This window comes from Chlorocebus sabaeus, chromosome 4 (genome assembly GCF_047675955.1).
Source record: "Chlorocebus sabaeus isolate Y175 chromosome 4, mChlSab1.0.hap1, whole genome shotgun sequence".
Taxonomy (NCBI): Eukaryota; Metazoa; Chordata; class Mammalia; order Primates; family Cercopithecidae; genus Chlorocebus; species Chlorocebus sabaeus.
In genome coordinates this window covers 3,971,925-3,979,822 of record NC_132907.1, presented here as the reverse complement: position 1 = coordinate 3,979,822, position 7,898 = coordinate 3,971,925, and positions in this window count along the sequence as shown.

Here is a 7,898-nt window from a genome sequence, read left to right as displayed (position 1 = left end):
GTGATATTTCCTCCACATCTGAGTTTACGGACTCATAACGATACCCTCTGCTATGCTTTTTTTAACATCCATTTTACCTTGAGAATTACACATATTTAATTAATGAAAGCAACAGCCTTTCCATGGACTGAAGAATGAGAAGGTATCCACCCTCCCCTTTTATCATTATGAAGAGTAAAGTGTAGGCCTAGACTGAAAACCTACCAATAACTCACATGGGTGATTTTTAGCAAATGTAAAATAGTGACTTTAAAACCCCATTAGAATCTACATTTGTAAAACAAGAATCTGGGTTTTTAAATACTTCTTACAATTAAAAGTGTTTCTATTTTCTTTCTTCGAGATAGAGTCTCATTCTGTCACACAGGCTGGAGTGCAGTGGCGCAATTATGGCTCACTGCAGCCTTGTCCTCCCCAAGTTCAGATGATCTCCCACTTAAGTCTCCCAAATAGGTGGGACTGCAGGCATGCACCACCACACCTGGCTAATTTTTATTTTTATTTTTGTAGAGACAGTGTTTCACCCTCTTGCCCAGGCTGGTCTCAAACTCCTGGGCTCAAGCAATCTGCCCACCTCAGCCTCCCAAAGTGCTGGGATTATAGGTGTGAGACACTGCACCCAGCCTCTATTTTCTTATAAAATTCTTTGCAGACAAAAATGGCTCATTGAGCTAGGTTCTTGTATTAGGCCTTTCTCACGCTGCTATGCCCAAGGCTGGGTAATTTATAAAGAAAAGAGGTTTAATTGGCTCACAGTTCCACATGGCTGGGGAGGCCTTAGGAAACTTACAATCATGGTGAAAGGCACCTCTTCACAAGGTAGCAGAAGAGAGAATGAGTGCTGAGTGAAGGGAGAAGCCAAGAACCTTATAAAACCATCAGATCTCATGAGAACTCATTCACTATCATGAGAACAACATAGGGGGAAACACCACCATGATTCAATTATCTCCACTGGTCCTGCTCTTGACACGTGGGGATTATTATAATTCAAGGTGAGATTTGGGTGGGGTCACAGAGCCAAACCATATCAGTTCTCTTATGAATATATGACGTGACTGCAAAGACTAATGAAAAATTAGCAGGCCCTTCTACATGAGAGGCTCAAACTAACTGGGCTGAGGTAAGAAACCTGCTAAACTGTAACATCATCAAAAGTAATGGTAACTTCTCTGAGCACCTGAGTGATAAATTGCAGCATGCATATTACTGTGAAATAGAAGCAGGTAGAAATATCCCAACAGAAAAAAAAGGAGAAACAATGTGACATCAGTGGCATGATGACCCATGACCTAAACATGAGAAAGTTCTAGAAAAATAGGCTATTTGAACACATTGGCCATTTTAAGTCCTCTCCTCAGGAATTGCCAAACTGCTTCTAATCTAAAGTTACAATTCAGGAAATTAGTTTGGTACTGGCAAAATATACCTAAATAAACTGGCCTACTTGATATAATTTGGTGCTATCAAATCCACCTTTTGAAATATGTTGCCTGAGGCAATTCTGTTCTGACACTGCATTTACATGCATTTTGAAATTCTTGGTGGTAACCAGAAGAATAACTATCAATTGAGTCAATTCTCCTTTCTTAATCTCTGGGGCAAAGCAAAACACCCTCTGTGTATGAGAGGAACAACCTCTAGTATCCCATAAAAGAGAAATTAATTATCTAACCCCATAAACCTGTGAAGGTTTTTCCTCTGAGAGTTTGACAGCCCCACCTCCAACCCAATAAGTCAAGGCATAGAGCAGAGTATTATTACTGTGAGTAATATTTATGGTATCCTAGAGCTTTGCTAGCTATCATTCAAGGGTCAATGAAAGTGGTACAAACAGGAGAAAAGTACAAAAACATAAAAGGTTCAAAAGAAGCACCACAGGTTGTTGGTTGAAAGGATGGGACTCTGGGAGCCAGTTGCCTACATGGTTTCAAATCCCAGTCCAACCTTCCTAGCTGTGCAACCCTCGACATGTTGCTCAGCCCTCTGTGCATTTGTTTTCTTGTCAGTAAAAAACCATAATACACTGCCTGCCTCATAGAGATAGTGAGGATAAAGTGAATTAATAATTGTAAAGTGCTAAAACAACACCTGCCCTTAGTTTAATATATATATATATATATATATATATATATGCCAAATAACTAAATAAAAGAATAATCTATGAAGGAATAGTAAATATTTATTACAAACTACACTGGGTAGAGGTGGGTTAGGATGTCTTCAGATCTTTATTTTATTTCTTTACAACTGATATATTTAGTTTATAAGAAAACTGGATGAACTATTCAGTAAATGATATCTTATATTTATATCAGGTCTAAGAGTTTATGTAAAGTTGTAACATTTTGTCCAAAGAATTCGTGTGCGTGAGATGTCTCTATACAAGACTTAAGTCTTAGGTGGCTGTGGTTTGTTCATTTTTTTCTACTCTTGGTATTTTCAAAGTCTGAGATTGAACTAGCTTTCACATATCTTGTCGGAAAACTCTGGGCCAAGCTTCCAAAATACAAGTTTTATTCCAGATTTATTTATTGGCCACAAATTTTTACATAACAATATCCAGGGCTTTTGGAAGGCAAGAGTAATACAAAACACAATACTCACTCTCTCCAGAAGCCAAATTCAGAAGACATACAAACGACATCAAGTAGTTGAAAATAATTTTGAAGAAATCAAATTTAAATAACACTTATGATATTGTTACACGCCAGTGCTTTCACATTTCTTATCATTTTCTATCTCATTTGTTAATATTCCCATTTTATAGAAAAGGCAAGAAAGACACAGAGAGGTAAAATGACTTGTTCCAGCTTCAGAGTTAATATATTGTTGAAATCTGTTTTGGAACCAAGTTTCAATCCAGGGTTCTTTCTATTCTACCTAAGCTGCCATGATGATCATCAAATCTAAAGACAAGACACGACTTAGTTGTACAAATGAAAGGGAATCAAAGTGAATGAAAACAAGTAGAAAAGTCTCACGGGGAAGAGGCTGAACAGTGGTTAGGATTGGAGGAAGTAAACAGGAAGAGAAAGGACCACAGAAGAAAGCTGAGAATTAGCAAAATCAAGACGAATGCCAAAACAGGCCAGGCTACACAGCAATAAGACTTGGGTATCCTGGTAAAGATGATTCCAGAACTAAGATGGAGGAAGAAACTCAAGCAGCAGAGTTTAGGCATGATGTTGGGAAATTTAGAGCCATTACAGGCTTTTGAGCAGAGGAGTGGTTGTTACAAACATTTGTTTAGCAGCAGAATTAGAGAGGGGAGAGGCAGACAGAGAACTTCTGGAGGACTGCTGCATTAATTCAGGTAAGGGATGACAAGTGTCTGGAGCTGTCTGATTACTGTGGAATAGAAAGGAACAACATCACAGCACTAACTGTAAAGGAAAAATTTTCAGAATGTAATAATTTGAAGCATGAAGGGGAGCAACAAGTTAAAAATGCCTGAGGGCTTGGAATGTGGGAAACTTAGATAATGGTGATACCACTGATAATTGTAAATGCTGAGCCAGGAAGGAAGACAGGCATACAGATCTGGGACAGACACCGGCAAAACCTTTGAGTTGGAAGGAAATAAACACCCCAATGGGGGTACCAAATGGAGAAACCAAGTGAGTTTAATTCTAAGTTTACTGAGCCCCATGTGACACTAGAGTTGTACAAAATGATTCAACCTTTGGGCAAAAATGAAAACAGAAAGATGAGAGTCACCAACTTAGAGAAAAGGGTAGAAAGTGAGTTATTTGACTAAGTAGCTTAAATGGCCACTGAGATGTCCTACCTGTCCACGAGTCGCCAAGAGGAGTTTCATTTTGTTCGTTTCTTGTTCTGTTTTAGTTAACATAACAAAATATCCAGTATCTGACTTCTGAGGAGCAGGCAGCCTGTGAGGAGCATTCTCATTATCCGTGCTCTTGCTTTCCATTTTTGAAAAGGAGTAGCCACTATTTCTCTGTTGAAACCCCTGAAAAAGGAACACATGAGAGAATTAAAATGTGCTAAGTGATTTGAAATGCTAAAAATGGCACTTCAGCATTGGCCGTATGAGAATTTTAATATTCCTGCCAGCTGAGATACAGGCAATTTTATATTTAATTACTAAAATAAATGTAATTTAAGAATTTTGTTGCACACCTAAAGTCAGAAAATAAAGTGCTCTCTTAAGTATAATAAAATGTCTTGATCTAAGTTGGACAGATTATAGCACCACATTCAGCATTGGAAGGGAGCATCAAAGTGATCTAGCCCAATCTCTTGGAGTTGGAACTCCTTGGACATACCAGGAGGTGTCCACTCAGTCACTGCTGGATGGCAGCTGGGCTGCACAATTTCTTATACATAAGTTTATCAGCTGTCCACAAACATCACCCAAGAACCTTATTCTTATTCAGTCTGCAAAGTGACCTGATTTGGTATCTTAGATCGTCATGGACAGCAGCTGCGTCCAATTCTAACATTAACCTAACTTAGGACAAAAACAGAAATCTTGGAAAGTTCTATTGCATTGGGAAAGCTTACTATAGAAAACACAAATCTGCTCTCCCAAGTCCACAAGAGAATCATCAGAGGAAGTCAGAGGCAACTGAACCACGGGGAATTATGTTCTTTCTTCCCTAACATCTGGTATGGATTTATAATGATGCAAAAAAAAAAAAAAAAGAAGAAGAAGGGAATCATTTAAATTAGGCATGTGGATTTGTGCCTTGACCTTGTTAAGTGAAAAGTAGGTGTTACCACTATGAATTTCTATGAAACTGGTAGTAAATGTGTAAAAGTCAAGACCCCCTACAGAATATGAAGAACCCATGCGTTGAAAGGGTAGAAACACAAAATGTTAGTATATTTCTACAAGGAATATCTAGATACAACTTTAATGATTTATTACAGGGTTGAGTTAGGGCCTTCATTTTTTTATCTTTTTAATACAGCAAAAATATGGAAAAAAGTAAAAAATAAATGAGGGTACAATTAAGAGAAAGTACAATTAAAAGAGAGCATCATAGTCAAATATTCAAAAACCAAATCCACTAGCTATAGATTTCCAAGACTAGACCTTATAAAATATGAATGTAGCATAAAGGAGATGAGATGTTAAGAATAAATGCTTTTCTTAAGAAGAGTTTGCCATGACATTTAAGAAATTCTGTGATTACTTTTTTATCCAAGAAAAGATTATTTTATTTCACTCAAGCTTTAAAAATTCAAATTAAACTGCTAGGCTTTTAAAATGGAGTTTATTGTCATCTTCTTTAGCTCCATAATTTAATATTTTCCCCCATTCCCACTTTGGGTCAATCCAGCCCTTCATGTCCACGTTGGATCAGGACACTGTGCAACAGAGAGGATGCTCAGAATGCTTGGTCTTTGACCTCCACTTCCAGAGAGTTTTATGTAGAAAGCCCATGATTATTGCCTTTGCCTCCTGCAACCTCTTTTTTCACCTTGAAGTTTAAAGGTTCACAGCCAGTGTCTGGCTCTTATTATAGGTTTTAAGATGAAGTCTATAGAGTGAAAAGAACTCTGTTTTTATTTTTTCAGAATTATTGGCTTTCAAGCCTTTGGATTCCCTGCAGATAATTACTGTTTTGGCCTGTGATTTCTCTGATATTTAATGCCTTTGAGAAGAATAAATTACCTATATAACAAGAAGGGTTAATTGGTAGTTGTGAGCCAATGGATGTGCCTCTTGCATTGGTTTTTTGTTTTTTTGTTTGTTTGTTTGTTTGTTTGTTTGTTTGTTTGTTTGTTTTGAGACGGAGTCTCACTCTGTCACCCAGGCTGGAGTGCAGTGGCGCGATCTCAGCTCACTGCAAGCTCCGCCTCCCGGTTGATGCCATTCTCCTGCCTCAGCCTCCCGAGTAGCTGGGACTACAGGCGTCCGCCACCATGCCCGGCTAATTTTTTGTAATTTTTAGTAGAGTCGGGGTTTTACCATGTTAACCAGGATGGTCTCGATCTCCTGACCTCGTGATACACCCACCTCGGCTTCCCAAAGTGCTGGGATTACAGGCGTGAGCCACTGCACCAGGCCTGCACTGTTTTTTTAAGTGTCCTGCAAGCTCTGACTATCTGAAGCATCTTATTGGTTTTAACCATCTATAACACAACTTGTGATCTGGATTCTTGACTACTGGAAGCTAAAAGAAATAGAGAAGAATTCTGGTAGCTTTGCGTGTTGTTGATGTTGAGGGCTCTTCTGTGTTTGTGACATTTGTACTCCCTCAAGGTGACCGCATTTCTTTCTAATATTCTGAATAATAATTCTATAAACCTGATATCTATGCCCAGATCTAGTTTCATAACACTGGACTTCAAACTTAGAGCTGAAGTTTCCATGAAGTTAATTCCATCAGCATTCAGCCTCCCTTAGCTGTTTCAGGAATTCATCTTAGAGAAACTGTGCTTTTTTGTGTATATTTGTCTTATTAAATCCATGAAACTAAAAATGCTTGAACAAAGTAAAACATCAACACCAACTTTCACAGTAAATTATTTTGTGTGAATGAAAGCTTTTTAAGAGTGTAACTCTTGGCATAATTACCCAAAAGTCGTTTAGTAAATGCCATGAAACATTACATCTGCATATCAAAAATGTATTCTGTATGCTACAGGAAAATTGTAGTACGGAGGCAATTTTCTAATATTTGCATATTTATAACAAGTGCCTGTCATGGGAAAGTTAAGTTCACCTGTAAAACTTTCATGTTACATAACATGAAGAATGTCTCATGCTTGGGTGTTCTAATAACCATGATATTATTTTAACAATTACACTATTTAATACCTTGGATTAGTTCCTCTGATAGTGCTATTAGCTGTCACTATACTCAATAATAGGTGACTTCATCTTTGTTATGACATGATCTTTCCTACTGTTTGTTGACCTTTCAATACAAGGGGGAGGGGACGCTCCCAGCCCCCCAAACCTTTAAGCAGCTACTGTAAAGCTGCGGTTTAATTCTCAGCTGGAATGTTTAGAAACCCTTGGTGCTAAATACCTCAGTGGACTGCTTAAACACCAACAACAGCCTTATGGGGCCTTACCCGACCTTAAACACATCTTTTTTTGTTGAGAATATTGCATTCTGCCACAATTCTGTGGGCTAACCCTGGGCTCACATTAAATATACCAGCCTCATTGAAGCTTACTGAATTGAGTTGAGTTGTTCTTTGTTTTATTCTCTCGCTGCTTCACCCCCAACTGGGACTGGGCAGCCTTTCTTCCAGTGGAGCGTGCTTTAAAGTAACCCAAAGACGAGGAGGGGCAACGGGGGAGAAAAACCAAAAGGTGCAGCTAAGGCCCATAATTAGTCTTGATCCTCCAAGTCTAAAATATTTTAACGCCAGGTTTCTGATTGCAGTATGGGCAAAGTGGATTTGGGAATGCAGAAAAGTAATTAGGTCTGTGCACTGAAGTGTGGAGAGCATTTAAAAGTGAATGGGTGGTTACTACATTCTTGGCAGGCTGTTTTTTATCTTTTCATGCTCTGCTGTTGTTCGAGGTGATGGGTTTATTGCAGTTTTTGCACTCTGGAGGTGGCTATGTTTTTCTTAACCCAGCCTTTTGCTCTCCATCTCAAAAATGAATCCTCGTGGTGTGAGGAAGAACAAGGGAAATTTTTAGAAAATAAAAACATGGCACATTGACCAAATATTATGCGGTGAAGCAGAATAAGTTGGGAATAAACCTCAATGCCGCAACAGGTCACTTATAAAGATTCTGGGTTTAATTAATGACTCACTGAGCACAGGACTAACGGTAGACAATGGTCACCCCAAGGAGAAGGAAAACAAAACATGTTATTCTCTAACCATGTTCACAGAGCCATCCAAACTATCTGGGGGGAAAGCTGACATCATTATGTCACTTCTGGGTCCTGGTATAGAAG